Source organism: Leucopleurus acutus (assembly GCF_964270905.1).
Source record: "Leucopleurus acutus genome assembly, chromosome: 15".
In the NCBI taxonomy this organism is placed as follows: Eukaryota; Metazoa; Chordata; class Mammalia; order Artiodactyla; family Delphinidae; genus Leucopleurus; species Leucopleurus acutus.
The window spans coordinates 18,758,142-18,776,965 of record NC_139157.1 but is presented as its reverse complement, the minus strand read 5'-3'; the positions used below and the strand labels follow the sequence as shown (position 1 = coordinate 18,776,965).

The 18,824-nt window shown below is 35.3% G+C and overlaps 1 protein-coding gene across 1 annotated transcript in view; it reads left to right on the top strand.

The window, feature by feature from the left end:
* The window catches only part of ADGB (androglobin), a gene marked incomplete at its 5' end in the record, with an annotated part of 169,910 nt that overhangs the window by 198 nt on the left and 150,888 nt on the right, over positions 1 to 18,824 (top strand). The gene's annotated exons all lie outside the window — the stretch shown is intronic.

Here is an 18,824-nt window from a genome sequence, read left to right as displayed (position 1 = left end):
TTTCCCTTCTGTGGTAACCCAGACTCGGGAGGTTCTTGCCCTCATTCTTCCTCCATGCCTGCCTCGATCCACCTCCTCCCAGGTTTCCCTATTTCAGCTGCTCGGCAGCTGCACTCTGGCTGCCATCCATGAACCTCCCACCCCTTCCTGCCCCTCCTCTCCTTCAGAGTCCACCCAGGCACTTGGAAAGGCTGCTGCTTCCTTGCCAAAGAGGCGAGGCTCAAAGTCAGGACCACATCTGCATGGCCCCAGTACTAGCAGAAAGAGACAGAGACAGAGAACTTTCACCTCAGTGATGATTGCCTAGTTTGTATCTGCCCCAGTCCAACAACTAAAGACTTTTAGTCAGATTATATCAGACATAAAATGGTTTTTAAAAGTTAAAACTATATAAATATGTAATTCACGTTACTAATGTTTACTCCAAGAAAGTGTACAGACTTTAGCTCATGGAATCTACATGATGCCTCTCTACCTGGGGTGGTGTTTGTCGTGTCTGTGTATGTACCTCTTTATTACTTTTTTCCCCCTCTAAAAATACCTAGTTATTAATAACACAGATTTGGGGCTATTATTTGAACTTACAGATTTCTAAAATGTATTCCAGCTATAAGAGAGTGCCAGCTGCTAAACCTAACTCCGTGGGGTCATTCGTGTTTTCCCACTGTGCCTGTGAGGGGTGGACAGGAAATGCTATTTAGTTGGGTTTTTCGATTTCGCTGGCCTAATTCTTCATCTCCTTCTTTACCTTGAGAACCCCACATTGAACTTCTGTTCACCGATGCCTAGTATTTAAACTCTTTCCCTCCCTGAACTCCTCTCCCGCACTTATTCTTATGTCTGTGAGTCTCTCTTCCTAATTCTGTTTTCTCTCATAAGCAAGCTTCCAGCTTCCTAGCAGATAATCCATTCATTTTTATTAGTAACTTAAATTTCAGATACTATATTACCTACGTAAGTGATTTTTAACAGAATTGCTCTCCTGCTACGTACCAGTGTAGGGCAGGTCATTTCAGTATTTTCTAGTTGCTTCCATTCTTATAGGTCCAAGTTCTACAAGACCTACAGGATCAAGGTCTTTCCCCTTTTCCCCTATTCCTTTTCTGACTTTACCTCCCCCTTGTTCATGTACTGTCCTCCTTTTCACATCCTGGAGCACCCCAGGCTTGTTCCTACCTCAGGGCCTTTGCTTTGCTATTTCCTCTGCTAGAAAGTCATTTCCATATGGTTTTCTCCCTCATCTCCTTTAGGTATTTAGCTCAATGCCACTTTCTCATGTCAGCTTCTTTGGCCAACTGGTTTAAAATTGCTATCCCCACTTTCCTGCCAAAACCAGAAACTTCCCGTTTTTCTTTTGCTGCTTTATTTTTTGTCATTAATTGCTTTGCTCATTAACATACTATATATTTTGCTTTAAAAATTATGTTTATGCATATGTCACCTTAATAAAATGTAAGTTCCATGAAGGCAGGAATTTTTCCTTTTCTATTTTATACACTGTTGAGTCCTTAGTCATGTTTGGGTCATATGTAGTAGGCACTCAAAAATGTTTATGTAATGAATAAGTGAATGACAGTGATGAAATAAAAGACTATAACAGGGTTGCAATACACCAAAAAAAGAAAAGCAAACTTAGTAGTGGTTATAATTAATGTACATCAGAGGCTCACAACTCTTAAGGAGCTTTGATTTTAAAGAGTTTATATCCTGAAAGAGATGAGATTGTTAACACCCATTTAAAAAAAAAACAAAAAAAACTGATCAAACCAGATACCATAAAACACAGTACCTGGCCTGGTTTTGTGGTGATTTTATCACATGATAGAGATAATATCCCTGCTGATAAGATGTTAACCCTTTCCTTACTGGGACGTCCCATTTCTTTTTGAGATGATGTTATTTCTAACAGGTTTTTTTCCCCAGAAAATGTCTGAATTGAATTATATCAATAAAAGTACATGTATATATTTATGAAAATACAAGAGTAAGGGCAAATAGTTATACAATATCTAGGCTTTGCTAGAAACTAGCTATTGAGTATTAAACATCAAATCATTAGGTTCTGCTGTAGCATTATATGATAGAATGTGAAGTCCACTGTAAATCATGTTTATCCTCTAAGTTTTACTGAAGAACTAATTATAGATATCAGGCTAAGTCATAGATTTAGGTGTCACCTAGCCTGGGGCCCAGGGATCAAAGTCTAGCAAGGCTCCAGTATAATTGTCATTTGAAATATACTGGGGACATTTAGAGTAAGTTTTTATATGTCATTATTTTACCACACCTTGTGGTTATACATCCAATAAATGCAACTAACTCTACATAGTCCTGAGTACGGAAATGAGAGAAAAAGTATTCGGAGCCTTGAAAATGGCTGTCCCGTAAAACCTTATTCTCCTACAGCTGCCGTCTGTAGCATATCTCTTGTATTCCCTAAACTTATGTGTCAAACTGGGTACAGGACCAGGTCTGGCTTTTGCCTAGTCTGGTGGCTGGCACATAATAGCCACTCACGATTTGTTTATTAAATGAGTTCATAGTTTTGTTACCTAGATTGGTTTTCATTCCTTCTAAATTTGATTTAAGCCTGGTTCTCCCTCCTTTTCTGATTTGATCCACTGTTGGCAAAATTCAAAAACTGAGATGTTTCAACTGAGAAAGCAGAACCATCTATGTCCAGCTGTGACCAAATTCATAAGTAAATATGACTTTGAATTACCAAGAATAAGTATGCCAGGTAACTGAGCTGACAGTTTTTATATTAGATTAAGGTATTTCTATTTTATGTATCCTGTATTTCTCTGTATCAGCAAGAATGAAATCTCTGATATAGGGTTCACCCTTGCACCATTTTTTGTGACATTAGATATGTCATTTTTTTATTTTGACATTCAGTTTTTTCTTCTTTGAATGAAGGACCATCTACTTAAAATTGTTGCCATTCCAACATTTCTTGTCCTCCCTTCTCTACTTTATTTTTTCCTCCAGCTCCAAACTATCATGATTCTTTCAGCATTTTTTTTAACTCTGCTAGATCCATAAGTGAGAGAATTTTGTTACAGTAAAGTGTTCAAAACTTAGATTTAACTTATTGTTCTAATTGGGGGTGTCATCTTTTTAAAATTTCATCTTTGAGAACAATATTTTTTATTGTCATAGCAACTGTCACAAATTATATCTTTCATTATTAGTACCTAATGATAATTAGAAATTACAAACCAATTTAAATTAATCAATTTGAAAACTAATGTGTACTGCAAAGATACCATGGAAGGATTTGTAGTGACAGCAAGATAAAAATTTGATCTTCTTTGATGTACTGAATATAAGTCTTGGTGTAGATGATAGACAACTTAAAAGAGGGAAGAGAAGGCATGCAATTTAAGTATTAAGAGTTATTAGAAGTGTTAATGCTTACACTTGAAATGCTAAAATATTTGAAACTTGAATGGGAAGTTTGAGATAGGAATACAATTTGGTGTTTATAGTCACAAAGTTTTGTTCCACTTCCAATAGCACATTAAAATCAAGATCAAACAGATAATTTGAACTAATAAGAATTATGCAACCTTCTAGATTCTTAGAGATGATGAAATATCATTAGACCTCTTTTTTAAAAATGTATTTTATTGAAGTATAGTTGATTTACAATGTTGTGGTACTTTCTGCTGTACAGCATAGTGATTCAGTTATACGTATATATATATATATATATATATATATATATATATATATACGTTCTATTTCATATTCTTTTTCATTATGATTTATCACAGGATATTGAATATAGTTAGACCACTTTTCAAGACAGAATGAAATATATTTCATAAAGCTCAAGTTAATCTATACTTACTGAAGTGTACATTTAGATTTCATAGAATTCTCAAAAAAGATCAACATATTTGTCTATACAAAACTTTGAAAACAAGACTATTACAAGAGTGGAATCATGATTAATACTATGAAAGCAACATAAAATAGAATATATATCTTACTGAGGATTAAATTAAGTGAATTCTTGGTTATACCAGGTCAAAGAGAGAGCTGCTTCAATGAAACCATGCAACAGTGGTTAATAGAAAATAGATAATCTATTCCTCTACCAACAGAAATCAAAAAGGAAAAAAATGTGTGTGTGCACGAGAGAGAGAGAGAGAGAGAGAGAGAGAGAGAGAAGGGAGATGCCTTTTGTAGCTCTAGGTATAGTCCTTATAGCTCCACAGAAAAAGGCAGAGAGGGAAGAGGAGAAGCGGGGCAGGATACAACCCAGGGTTCACACTGAGTTTTGTGATTTACCCAGGTCACCTCTGAGAACCTCAACAACTAAGGTCATAAGTACTCACAATTTAAAAGGTGATCTCTGGTGACAAAATCTTCCCTAGAGGAAAGCCAATTCTTTATGTTCATTTCCCAATGATTCACTGAGCGCTTCTCATGCCCAAGTCACTGGTTGGCTTGGGAGAATAAGGAATTGCAAAACAGGGTACAAGTCCAGGAATTTGTAATCTAGGGGAGAAAAACTAAGATTCAAATAGAAATAACTAGGAAATATACAGTAATGTCAAATTTGTCAGGGAGAACTTGTTGGAAATAATGGAAGGAACCATGTATTGGCATAGGGTTAGATTAGAGAAATCATGACATTTCTAAAATGATGGTTATGTGAGTTAGAGGATAAGAGGGTCACTTCCAACTGGAGCTGGTCTTTCATCATCTCCCTCTAACAGCCACTCTCCAACTTCGAAAGGCACAAGCTAGTGAGATGGCTAGGGCAGGTGATGGAGATGTTTGAGGCACAGAAAGTCATCCAGGTTGGCTGGAGAAGAGGGATTTCATATGAATGTACTGGCACAAAGAGCATCAGAGGTGAGTATGCAGCACGTGAGAAGGACAGATTAAGGAATTTGAACTCTGTGTGATGGGGAAACATAGACTGTTTTCAATGTCAAAATGATGATTTATGAGGTACAATTTAACAATTGTCTGAATGGAATTCATGCTGAATTAAGAAGCAGGGTAGCAAGAAATGAGTGATGATAATGGGAGATAATGGGGGCATGCTTGCTTCTGGGAGCTCTCCATGAAAGTGAGGAACTTTTTTAAAGAAGGATGAGTGGGTACAGAGCAGACCTGTAAGATGATTGTGGTCAAAGACCACAAAGCCAAGTTACTGACCTTCAGTGGCAGTGGTGATGGTGTCCAGGTGATGATGCCACCATGTCTGAAAAGGGAAGGGAAAAAAGTGTAATGAAATTCAATGACAAATTTCTGAGGGCCTTCCCTTGCTTATTTTTGCCTTTTCTTCAGGGCTTGGCACGATGTGTGTTTAATAAGGGTGTGTGTACTTTGAGTTAAAATAGAAACCTGGTGTGGCAGCTTGGCCATAAAACCCTCTGTCTCAGAACCAGAGAGAGACTATGAGACCCAGAGGGAAGAGGCCCTGTCAATCATCCCCAGGACACCAGGCAACACTCAGCACGGATTAGGGCATCATATAAATGTCTATTGCATATTTCTTAAATATAAAAATCTCAGCCAAAAAGCCCTGCTTAATGAGGCTAGGAATAACCTGTTAGTCTTAGTGGGATCTGTCACTAGTTCTTCCTTTGAAATAGTCTTAATCTGAACATTTGTTTAATAATTTGTTAAAACTTGACATGGGTTAACAATTATTTCCGGCAATGAAAAAAACTTTTTTAATCAACCAATTTTTATTTTGTTTCCTTTTGGAGGAGAAATGGTTCCTCCTCAGTTTACTCTGTAGCATTATTAGAGGAGTAGAAGATGTTAGATTAAAAAGATTGAAATTTACAAACTCACGGAATTCGTACTTCAGCGTTACCTAAAAACAAAATCAAACTTATACTTTGAAACTCACAGCACTGTTGCTAGTGCTTCAAATGAGCAAAGTAATATTGCCTCAATCAAAAGTGGTTATTTAAAAATATTTTAGTTGGCTTTACTATTATTTTGACATTTCCAGGTCACAGATTATTGAAATTAAGGGATTAAATAATCTATAAACTGATTAGGCTACTTAATGTGAGATAAAAATGACTAAATCCAAGATGTTAAAAATATACCTTTGATATGATTTGTATAATTTGATATAATTTGTATAATATGAAGTATTGGATAGAAATATTCCTAATCTTTCTTACTTTGACCCTTGACAAAGAAGACATGCATATGTTGTCAGAAGAAGTATTCAACTAGGTGCTTTGAAATTTTATTACATTCTTTCGTAGGGTAGGTTCAGGCTAATTAATTCCAAGGTCTAGGGCTATAGGCATGCTGATTTGTATGGCTGAATTAACATATGGTACATTTTAAAAGTAGACTTTATATATAAAGTATATATATATATACACACACACACACACACACATATGTATAAAGTATATATATAAATATATAAAGTATATAATATATATATTTATATTTTTGCTGGTGCCAAATGAATACCATAGTCTAAAGATTTTGTTATTATTTTTATTCCATCCTCTGACATGATGGGCATCAGAATTACATATATTACTTCAGTTGAAGTCCTCAAAATGTCAATGTGCCCTTTTTGCTCCCATTTCATCACCTTTCAGTCTTCAATTCAGGGAAGAAATATGTCTAGTTTAGTTATAAATTAATAAAAAAGGCTACTACAGGTCATCAAACCTTGTAGATACACAGGCAAAAGGAGAGGAAGCAGGAAGAACTGTGGCCTGTTTTGCCTGCTTTCATCCCAGGTATGAGCCAGAAACACCGTGAGAGTTTAACCAGGTGAGGTCATGGTCAAAGGTGAAGCCTGTGCTGTACAATCTGCTAACAGAACTCTTTCCACATACTATTGTAACGAATTAATTAGAAATTAGAGACAAAGCCACATGTTTGCTCCACCTTGGATCAAAGTCTAGGAGGGATTTGTGATCAGTTTGCTCCATAGACAAAGAATAAGTTTAGGAAGAAAATAGTTGGAGTTGTATAAAAAGAAGAAAAAAAAAGTTTAGTTGGAGCTTGTGCATGTACTCACCCAGGGTGCTGAGGACCTGTTGTTTCTTTCATGGATTTTGGTTAAAGTCATTAAGGACATTATCTCATGTATTTGCATATCATGTTTTGTCCTTGCTCTTTAAAATATCAGCTTTGCTGCTGGACAGTGTTAGATCCCGGTAAAAGGCAGAAGCTTCAGATACTAGGGGCCTGTGTTCATTGGGATCAGAACAGCAGAAGAAGCCCCCTCCTATTCTGCTCTCTCCCTTTGTTCCTCCATCTCTCAAGAGGGCTCGGGGAACATGTGTCACTCCAGCTAAATCTATCCTCTCTTATCCTTTCCTGGAGTTCTCCTTTCCTTCTGACCTGCCCCTGCTTTGTTTTCTTTCTTCTACCCCCCAAATTAAGTCATTCTCTGATGGTCTTGCTTCACTCCCCTCTCCTTTATCCCTTTTGATTATCTAAAACAATGATGATTAAAGATGACTGAATTAGCACCCGTGGTCCTTACCATGTAATTGAGCTCAAGTTCAAGGGGACAAATCCACTTGGATGTACTCTCCTACTCCAAGTTAAATATGTCCAAAATGGAGGTCATCATTTTCTCTTCCAAATGTGTAGATTTCCCATGTTTATTTTAGAGAATCTTACTACCATCTTCCCTGCCACATTGAGTTTCAAGCAGTTATCTTTGACCTTCACCCTCCTTTGTCTGTTATGTCCAGTTGGTTTCCATGTTCTTTTGATTTTCCCTTCAAATTGCTTCTCTACCCTGGCTCAGTGTTCATTTCATAATGATTGGACTTACATACGTCATGAAATGATTAGCATAATAAATTTAGTGAACATCTGTCACCTCATGTAGATAAGACATTAAAGAATTAGAAAAAAAAATTTCTTCCTTGTGATAAGAACTCTTAGGATTTAATCTTTTAACAACTTTCATATACCGAGTTGACCAAAAAGTTTGTTCAGATTTTTCCGTAACATCTTATAGAAAACCCTGAATGAACTTTCTGGTCAACCCAATATAATGTACAGCAGCATTAATCATATTTATTATGCTGTACCTTACATCTCTAGTACTTATTTATCTTATAACTGGAAGTTTGTAACTTTTGGCTACCTTCATCCAGTTCCACCTCTCCACCCCCACCTATGGTAATAACAAATCTGATCTCTTTTTCTATGTGTTTGGTTTGTTTGATTTTGAAGTATAATTAACCTGCAATATGCTGTTAGTTGCTGGTACACAGAGTAGTGATTCGATATTTCTATACACTTCAAAATGATCACCATGATGAAGATGTTACATAATTATTGACTATACTCCCCACACTGTACATTTCATACCTGTGACTCATTTATTTTGTAATTGAAAGCTTGTACCTCTTAATCTCCCTCACCTATTTATGTTCGTATTCACACAAGCACAGTATATTAAAAAAATAGATAAATGTTGAACTTTTAAAGTTAAATGCCTAATTAAATAATTTTCATCAAACCAAGAGAGTAAAGGTTGGCAGAACAATCTGACTTTAACTATTTTTAATTTTTACATTTTTTAGAGGTTGCAATTTATTTCTTCACGTATTTAATATTTCTGAAGAATATGGCTCAGAATGCCCCTAATGCAAATTAAGTCAGTTGTGTATGCTGATTCCTTCAGGGTATTAGCTGATGCTACTTCATAAGGCATGCTGATTACACACTGCATAAATAAACTACCTCCCACTATGAACAGACCATGTCTTTACCCTGAGCAGCATGCTCAAAGAAAATAATAGCAAAATTCCAGACCCTCACTTCATTGAAATTTTAACATCCCCGCAGTGGAAGTAATCTAATTAAAGCATATATAGGAGTGTGTATGGCCTGTGTGTAAATAAGATTCTGCTTCTTTTAAAACTTTTTCTTAGACGTCTCTAACGATTTTGTGCCAGCTAAAGTTTTCTTTGGTTTTCAGCTCTTATATATATTTTTCTGTTGTATTATATAATCTTGTTAACTGACCTAAGAATTTTTAAAAAATCATTCTGTCATCTTTGCTAGGTATGTGATTAACAAGTGCTTTTAAGTTTTAAAAAGTTATTTCATTAGTGTTTTATTAATAACCAGATTATAAAATATATATTAATGCAAATATGAACTACTTTTATTACATATAAAGACAATTTTGACTTTTTCCCAAGTCCAAATTATACACGGTTTAATTTACCAGGAATAGGTATACATGAAAGACAGACAAAATACATTTTGTTGAATATGACTTGGCGGTCAAATATATCACAGAATCTAGATTTAATTTAACTATGTATTATGACTCTAGGAACAGATAATACTGCTATCACAACGTGATGTTTGCATTTTCCTAAATTTGCCTTTTAAAATCCCCAGCTTTTCTTTTTCTTTCTTTTTTAATTTTTTAAATTTTTATTTTTTTTGCGGTACGCGGGCCTCTCACTGCTGTGGCCTCTCCCGTTGCGGAGCACAGGCTCAGGACGCGCAGGCTCAGCAGCCATGGCTCACGGGCCCAGCTGCTCCGCGGCACGCGGGATCCTCCCGGACTGGGGCACGAACCCGCGTCCCCTGCATTAGCAGGCGGACTCTCAACCACTGCACCACCAGAGAAGCCCTCTTTTTCTTTCTTTTTAAAAAACAGGTTTATTGATGTACATTTGACATACAATAAATTGCACATATTTAAAGAATGCATTCTGATAAGTTTTGATGTACATCCACACACATCCACACATGATGAAAGCATCAACACAATCAAGATAATGAACAGATCTACCGTTCAAAAAAGTTTCCTTGCCTTCCTTCTGTCTTTCCCTGACCCCAGTTCCCAGGCAATCACTGTTTTATTTTCTGTCACTATAGATTAGTTTACATTTACTAGAGTTTTATATAAATGGAATAATAAACTTCCTTTTGTATGGCTTCTTTCACTCATAATTATTTTGATATTCATCCATGTTGTTGCCAATAATTAGTGTAGAATTAGTATTATTTCTTCCTTAAATATTTAGTAGACTTTACCAGTGAAGCCATTTGGGTCTGGAGTTTTCTTTGTAGGAAAATATTTAATGCTAAGTTCACTTTATTAATAGATACAGACAAGGGTATTCAATATCTCTAGTCCAATCTACCTCCTCTTTACCAAGGATTCTTAGTTTGTATTCTTCAGGGAACTGATCCATTTCATCTAAGTTATCAAATATATGGACATAGAGTTGTTTATAATATTTCCTTATTATGTTTTTAATGTCTATGGGATCAGTAGTGATGTCTCTTTTTCCATTCTGATTGGTAGTTTGTATCTTCTCTCTCACATTCCTGATCAATCTGACTAGAGTTTGATCAGTCAGAGAACTGGCTTTTTGATTTATTGATTTTTCTCTGTCATTTTTATGTTTTCTATTTCTATTAACCTGCTCTAATTTTTTATTAATTTACATTAGATTTAACTTGCTCTCTTCTTCCTAGTTACTTAGGATGGAAACTGAGTACATTGTTCTGAGACTTTGATTCTTTTCTAATGTAGACATTTTGTGCTATAAACTTCCCCTATCTATTGCTTTAGTGGTATCCTATACATTTTAATGTGTTATATTATCATTTTTATTCAATTCAGATATGTTTATAACTTCTTTTTTTATTTCTTCTTTGACACATTGGTTAATCATAAATATTTTATTTAGATTCCAAATATCTTCAAATTCTCCAGGTGTTTTGGTTAGAGATTTCTAGTGTAATTTTCATTGGTCAGGTAACATATCTTGTATGACTTGAATTCTTTCAAATTTATTGAGACTTGTTTGATGTCTCAGATTATAGTATGACTTGGCAAATAAAATGTATGTTCTTGAAAAGAATGTTCATCTGGAGCATGAGGGGCAGAGCCTCAGGTGCTCCAGCATCATCACAAGTTGGGGCAGAGATAGGGGAGGTTGGGGGAAACGGCTGCTTCTCCTGGGCACTAGGGAATGCAGCTAGACCTGGATCCAAAGCAGGCTCTCCATATCGACCAGGCTCAGAAGACAACGTCCTTCAAGAGGACCGAGCAGATGCAGAAGGCCAGCCACCCTGTACCTTTGGATTGGAGAATTTATTTAACACATTTACATCTAAGCCGTGTGGCTGACAGTGTCTTGGTGCTCCGGCTGGGTGTCAGGCCTTAGCCTCTGAGGTGGGAGAGCCGAGTTCAGGACACTGGACCACCAGAGACCTCGCAGCCCCATGTAATAACAATTGGGGAGAACTCTCCCAGAGATCTTCGTCTCAACGCTAAGACCCAGCTCCACTCAATGACCAGCAAGCTATAGTGCTGGACACCCCATTCCAAAAAACTAGTAACACAGGAACACAACACCACCCATGAGCAGAGAGGCTGCCTAAAATCATAATAAGTTCACAGACACCCCCAAACACACCACCAGATGTAGTCCTGCCCACCAGAAAGACAAGATCCAGCTTCATCAACCAAAACACAGGAACCAGTGCCCTCCACCAGGAAGCCTGCACAACCCACTGAACCAGCCTTACCCACGGGGGGCAGACACCAAATACAATGGGAACTAGCCTGTGAAAAGGAGACCCCAAACACAGTAAGTAAAGCAAAATGAGAAGACAGAGAAATACATAGCAGATGAAGGAGCAAGGTAAAAACCCACCACACCAAACAAATGAAGAGGAAATAGGCAGTCTACCTGAAAAAGAATAGAGAGTAATGATAGTAAAGATGATCATTCTAAATCTTGGAAATAGAATGGAGAAAATACAAGAAACATTTAACAAGGACCTAGAAGAACTGAAGAGCAAACAAATAATGATGAACAAAACAATAAATGAAATTAAAAATTCTCTGAAAGGAATCAATAGCAGAATAATAGAGGCAGAAGAATGGATACCTGACCTGGAACATAAAATAGTGAAAATAACTACAGCAGAGCAGAATGAAGAAAAAAGAATGAAAAGAATTGAGGACAGTCTCAGAGATGTCTGGGACAACATTAAACGCACCAACATTCTAATTATAGGGGTAGCAAAAGAAGAAGAGAAAAAGAAAGGGACTGAGAAAATTATTGAAGAGATTAGAGTTGAAAACATCCATAATATGGGAAAGGAAATAGTCAATCAAGTCTAGGAAGTGCAGACAGTCCCATACAGGATAAATCCAAGGAGAAACACACCAAGACATATATTAATCAAACTATCAGAAATTAAATACAAAGAAAAAATATTAACAGCAGCAAGGGAAAAGCAACAAATGACATACAAGGGAATCCCCATAAGGTTAAGAGCTGATCTTTCAGCAGAAACTCTGCAAGCCAGAAGGGACTGGCAGGACATATTTAAAGTGATGAAAAAGAAAAACCTACAACCAAGATTACTCTACCCTGCAAGGATCACATTCAGATTTGATGGAGAAATTAAAACCTTTACAGACAAGCAAAAGCTGAGAGAGTTCAGCACCACCAAACCAGCTTTACAACAAATGCTAAAGGAACTTCTCTAGGCAAGAAACACAAGAGAAGGAAAAGACCTACAATAACAAACCCAAAACAATTAAGAAAATGGGAGTAGGAACATACATATAATAATTACCTTAAATGTAAATGGATTAAATGCTCCAACCAAAAGACATAGACTGGCTGAATGGATACAAAAACAAGACCAGTATATATGCTGCCTACAAGACACCCACTTCGGACCTAGGGACACATACAGACTGAAAGTGAGGGGATGGAAAAAGATATTCCATGCAAATGGAAACCAAAAGAAAGCTGGAGTAGCAATTCTCATATCAGATAAAATAGACTTTAAAATAAAGACAATTACAAGAGACAAAGAAGGACACTACATAATGATCAAGGGATCAATCCAAGAAGAAGATATAACCATTGTAAATATTTATGCACCCAACATAGGAGCACCTCAATACATAAGGCAAATGCTAACAACCATAGAAGGGGAAATCAACAGTAACACAAACACAGTAGGGGGCTTTAACACCCCACTTTCACCAATAAAAAAGAAAACACAAGCTTTAAATGACACATTAAACAAGATAGACTTAATTGATATTTATAGGACATTCCATCCAAAAACAATGGAATACAGTTTCTTCTCAAGTGCTTATGGAACATTCTCCAGGATAGATCATATTTTGGGTCACAAGTCAAGTCTTGGTAAACTCAAGAAAATTGAAATTGTATCAAGTATCTTTTCTGACCACAACGCTATGAGACTAGATATCAATTACTGGAAAAATATCTGTGAAAAATACAAACACATGGAGGTTAAACAATACACTACTAAATAAGCAAGAGATCACTGAAGAAATCAAAGAGGAAATCAGAAAATACCTAGAAACAAATGACAGTGAAAACACAGAGACCCAAAACCTGTGGGACACAGCAAAAGCAGTTCTAAGAGGGAAGTTTATAGCAATTCAATCTTACCTCAAGCAACAAGAAACATCTCAAATAAACAACCTAACCTTATACCTAAAGCAATTAGAGAAAGAAGAACAAAAAAAAAAAAAAAAACCCAAAGTTAGCAGAAGGAAAGAAATCATAAAAATCAGATCAGAAATAAATGAAAATGAAATGAAGGAAATGATAGCAAAGATCAGTAAAACTAAAAGCTGTTTCTTTGAGAATATAAACACAATTGATAAACCATTAGCCAGATTCATCAAGAAAAAGGGAGAAGACAAATCAGCAGAATTAGAAATGAAAACAGAGAAGTAATAACTGACACTGCAGAAATACAAAGAATCATGAGAGATTACTACAAGCAGCTATAAGCCAATACAATGGACAACCTGGAAGAAATGGACAAATTCTTAGAAAAGCACAACCTTCTGAGACTGAAGCAGGAAGAAATAGAAAATATAAGCAGACCAATTACAAGCACTGAAATTGAAACTGTGATTAAAAATCTTCCAACAGACAGAAACCCAGGACCAGATGGCTTCACAGGTGAACTCTATCAAACATTTAGAGAAGAGTTAACACTTATCCTTCTCAAAGTCTTCCAAAATATAGCAGAGGGAGGACACTCCCAAACTCATTCTATGAGGCCACCATTACCCTGATACCAAAACCAGACAAAGATGTCACAAAAAGAGAAAACCACATGCCAATATCACTGATGAATATAGATGCAAAAATCTACAACAAAATACTATCAAACAAAATCCAACAGCACATTAAAAGGATCATACACCGTGATCAACTGGGGTTTATCCCAGGAATGCAAGGATTCTTCAATATACACAAATCAATCAATGTGATACACCATATTAACAAGTGGAAGGATAAAAACCATATGATAACCTCAATAGATGCAGAAAAAACTTTTGACAAAATTCAACACCCATTTGTGATAAAAACCCTCCAGAAATTAGGCATAGCGGGAACTTTCCTCAACATAATAAAGGCCATATATGACAAGCTCACAGCCAGCGTCATTCTCAATGGTGATAAACTGAAACCATTTCCACTAAGATCAGGAACAAGACAAGGTTGCCCACTCTCACCACTATTATTCAACATAGTTTTGGAAGTTTTAGGCACAGCTATCAGAGAAGAAAAAGAAATAAAAGGAATCCAAATCGGAAAAGAAGAAGTAAAGCTGTCACTATTTGCAGATGACATGATACTATACATAGCGGGTTCTAAAGATGCTACCAGAAAACTACTAGAGCTAATCAATGTATTTGGTAAAGTAGCAGGATACAAAATTAATGCACAGAAATCTCGAGCATTCCTATACACTAATGATGAACAATCTGAAAGAGAAATTAAGGATACACTCCCAGTTACCACTGCAACAAAAAGGATAAAATACCTAGGAATAAACCTACCTAAGGAGACAAAAGACCCGTATGCAGAAAACTATAAGACACTGATGAAAGTAATTAAAGCTGATACAAACAGATGGAGAGATATACCATATTCTTGGATTGGAAGAATCAACCTTGTGAAAATGACTCTACTACCCAAAGCAATCTACAGATTCAATGCAATCCGTATCAAACTATCAATGCATTTTTCACAGAACTAGAACAAAAAATTTCACAATTTCTATGGAAATACAAGACCGTGAATAGTCAAAGCAATCTTGAGAAAGAAAAACAGAGTTGGAGGAAACAGACTCCCTGACTTCAGACTATACTACAAAGCTACAGTAATCAAGACAGTATGGTACTGGCCCAATAACAGAAATATAGATCAATGGAACAGGGTAGAGAGCCCAGAGATAAACCCACATGCATATGGTCACCTTATCTTTGATAAAGGAGGCAAGAATATACAATGGAAAAAGAAAGCTTCTTCAATAATTGGTGCTGGGAAGACTGGACAGCTACATGTAAAAGAATGATATTAGAACACTTCCTAACACCATACACAAAAATAAACTCAAAATGGATTAAGGAGCTAAATGTAAAGCCAGTCACTATAGAACTCTTAGAGGAAAGCCTAGGCAGAACACTCTATCACAGCAAGATCCTTTTTGACCCACCTCCTAGCAAAATGGAAATAAAAACTAAAATAAACAAATGGGACCTAGTGAAACTTAAAATCTTTTGCACAGCAAAGGAAACCATAAAGAAGACAAAATACAACCCTCAGAATGGGAGAAAATATTTGTCAGTGAAGCAAATGACAAAGGATTAATTCCAAAGTATATAAACAGCTCATGCAGCTCAATATCAGAAAAACAAACAACCCAATCCAAAATTGGGCAGAAGACCTAAATAGATATTTCTCCAAAGAAGATGTACAGATTGCCAACAAACACATGAAAGGATGCTCAACATCACTAATCATTAAAGAATGATTGCAAATCAAATGCAGTCATTTGATACAAATCAAAACTACTATGATGTATCACCTCACACCAGTAAGAATGGCCATCATCAAAAAATTTAGAAACAATTATTGCTGGAGAGGGTGTGGAGAAAAGGGAACCCTCTTGCCCTGTTGGTGGGAATGTAAATTGATACAGCCACTATGGAGAACAGTATGGAGGTTCCTTAAAAAACTAAAAATAGAACTACCATATGACCCAGCAATCCCACTACTGGGCATATACCATAATTCAAAAAGAGTCATGTACCTCAATGTTCATTGCAGCACTATTTACAATAGTCAGGACATGGAAACAAGCTAAGTGTCCATCGACAGATGAATGGATAAAGAAGATGTGGCACATATATACAGTGGAATATTACTCAGCCATAAAAAGAAACAAAATTGAGTTATTTGTAGTGAGGTGGATGGACCTAGAGACTGTCATACAGAGTGAAGTAAGTCATAAAGAGAGAAACATATACTGTATGCTAACACATATATATGGAATCTAAAAAAAGAAAAAAAAAGTTCTGAAAAACGTAGAGCCAGCACAGGAATAAAGAGGCACTTGTAGAGAATGGACCTGTGGACACGGGAAGTGGGATGGGTAAGCTGGGACGAAGTGAGAGAGTGGCATTGACATATATACACTACCAAATATAAAATAGATAGCTAGTGGGAAGCAGCTGCATAGCACAAGATCAGCTTGGTGCTTTGTGACCAGCTAGAAAGTTGGGATATGGAGGGTGGGAGGGAGACACAATAGGGAGGGGATATGGGGATATATGTATACGTATAGCTGATTCACTTTGTTATACAGCACAACCAAACACAGCATTGTAAAGCACTTATACTCCAATAAAGATGTTAAAAGAAAAAAAAAAGAATGTTCATCTGTTGTGATGAAGTGTTCTGTAAATGTCAATTAAAGCAATTTTGATGGACAGTATTCGATATTTTATATCTTCTACAGCCCTGATTGATACTACAAGCTGACTTATTTTTGGTCAGCTTGTTCTATCAGGTATTATGAATGATATTTCTATCTTCTATTATATTTATGAATTTACCTATTGATTCTTATAGGTCTATCTGTTTTTGATTCATGTATTAACAGAAGTTTAGAATTGTTATTTCATCTCAATGGATTTTCTTTTTTATCATTATGAAATTTAAAATTTTAATCCCTGATAATATTGTTTGTTCTGGAATCTACTTTTCAAAACATTTGTTTTTGTTAATGTTAACATGATGAACATTTTTACATCTTTTTATTATTTGTTTATATATATAAAATATTTCTTATAGATAGCATATAGTTGGATTTGCTTTTTATCTAATCTTACAACCTGTCCCTTTTAATTCAGGTATTTAGACTACTCACATTTAATGTGATTACTAATGTTGCTAAATTGAAATCTGTAATCTTGCTATTTGTTTTCTCTTTGCTCTATCCTTTGTGTTCCTTTTTTTCCTTCTTCCACAATATTTTGGATATTTTTAAAATTTCTATTTATCTCCTTTGTTGGCTTCTTTTGGTGGTCACTATAAACTCTTTACTGTTTATAGTACACATTTTTAACTTATCATCCTCTACCTTCTTTTGATATTGTATCAATCAAGTCACATTTAATATAAAAAAATTGTAATAATATATGCATTCACCTCCAAACTTTAAGCCTTTGTTTTCATACATTTCACTTTTATATATGTTATAAACCTTATACTGCATTATTTGTGTAAGTAGTTAATTTCATTACAAAAATATTTAAATAGTAGAATAACTTGTATATTTAGCCATGTAGTCACTACTACTGATTTTCTTTTTTCTTTGTATAGATCCATATTTCTATCTAGTATCATTTTTCTTCTGCTTAAAGGCCTTCTTTTATTTTTTATTGTGGTGAATTTTTCTGCTGATGAATGCTTTTAGTTTTTTTATGTCAGAAAAAAAATAGTGTTTATATCACTTTCATTTAAAAGAATATTTTCACGAGGTGTAGAATTCTAACTTGCCAGATTTTTTTTTCTTTTAGTCTTTTAAAGATGTTGCCTATTCACTTACATTGTTTTTAAATGAGAAATTTGCTGGTTTCCTTTTCTTTGTTCCTCTGCATGTAATATGTCTTTTTTTCCCTCTGGCTCTTAAGGTTTCTTTTATTACCACTACTTTTGAGCCATTTGCTTATGTTGTACCTTGGCATGATTTTCTTTATGTTTCTTGAGTTTAGGGTTAATTGAAATTCTTGAATTTGTGGGTTTATAGTTTGCATCAAAATTTTTAAAATTTTGATCATAGCTTCTTCAAATATTTTTTCCTGTCTCCCATCCTTCCTTTAATAAGAACAATAATTATTAGACTGTTAAAAGTTTTCCCAGAGTTCACTGATACCTTGCTCATTTTCAATTTTTGTGTGTGTGTGTGTGTTTCATTTTGGATCACTTCTATTGCTGTCTCTTCAAGTTCACTAATCTTATTCAATCTCTAATTTACCACTAAAACCCTTCTTATGTATTTTTTGTCAGACATTTTAGTTTTCATTTAAGGTATTTCAATCATTTTTTTAAATCTCATGTGCATGAGATTTATAAGACCAAAGAAAAAAGTACCCAAAAGAATTGGAAGACTTACATAGGGCCAGGACTAGTCCTATTTTTATCAGCTTGAAAAGCCAAAGTTAGCAGAAAAAAAGAAATAATAAAGAGTACAGCCAAGATAAACATAATGGAGAATAGAAAAATAATAGATAAAATAAAAACTCAAAAGTTGGTTCTTTGAAGAGGTCAACAAAATTGACAAACCTTTAGCTACATGGACTAAGAAACAAAAGAGAGAAGACTTAAAATCAGAAATGAAAATGGGGACATTATGACCAATTCTACACAAATAAAAAGAATTATAAGAGTTCTGTGAACAGGTGTATGCCAACAAATTAGATAATTTAGATGAAGTGGACAAATTTCTAG